The sequence below is a fragment of the Microcebus murinus genome, chromosome 27, assembly GCF_040939455.1.
Source record: "Microcebus murinus isolate Inina chromosome 27, M.murinus_Inina_mat1.0, whole genome shotgun sequence".
Lineage (NCBI taxonomy): Eukaryota > Metazoa > Chordata > Mammalia > Primates > Cheirogaleidae > Microcebus > Microcebus murinus.
This window is the reverse complement of record NC_134130.1, coordinates 3,858,197-3,858,827: the sequence shown is the minus strand read 5'-3', so window position 1 is coordinate 3,858,827 and position 631 is coordinate 3,858,197. Positions and strand designations below refer to the sequence as shown.

Below are 631 nucleotides of genomic sequence, written 5' to 3'. Positions count from 1 at the left end.
TCCTTTTTGGGTGGTGAAAATGCTTTGGAACTAGATAGAGGTGGTGGTTGCACAACGTGGTGGATGTACTAAACGCCACTGAACTGTCCACTTTGAAAGCGCTTTTATGTCACGTGAATTTCACAATTTCAAAAAAAGAGTGTATACACGTGGTTTTACAGAACAGAAAGCACAGTCTGGGTGGTGGCTCATCCCCAGCTCATCCTCTGGGTGATGGCTGTAGTCCCAGCACTTTGTGAGGCTGAGGCTGGGGGATCACTTGAGGCCAGGAGTACAAGACCAGCCTGGGCAACATAGCAAGACCCCACCTCTACACAAAAAAAATATAATTTATGTCTATAAAGGATCCAGCCTGAGGTATTCTGTTATAGCAGCTGGAAAGGACTAAGACAATAACTTACTCTGGTTACAACTAATGAACCAAAACTGATCCATTATTAATTAGAGGACACACTTTATTAACATTTCCTTGGTTTTTACCTAATGTCCTTTTTCTGATCCAGGCTCCCACATGACATTTAGCCATCACGTCTCCTTCGGTGCCTCTGGGTGGTGACAGTTTCTCCAACTTGCCTTGTTTCCGAAGAGCTGGATGGCTTTAAGGGAGACTGGGCGGGTTATTTGCATCTTT

General features: G+C 44.5%; 1 protein-coding gene across 1 annotated transcript in view; it reads right to left on the bottom strand.

Annotated features, from left to right (window-relative positions):
- Positions 1-434: 434 nt before the first annotated feature.
- The window catches only part of CD70 (CD70 molecule), a 6,413-nt gene continuing 6,216 nt past the window's right edge, over positions 435-631 (bottom strand). Inside the window, exon 3 of the mRNA XM_012761750.2 lies at positions 435-631. This exon is cut by the window's right edge and continues 521 nt beyond it. The gene's annotated coding sequence lies outside the window, so the exon portion shown is untranslated.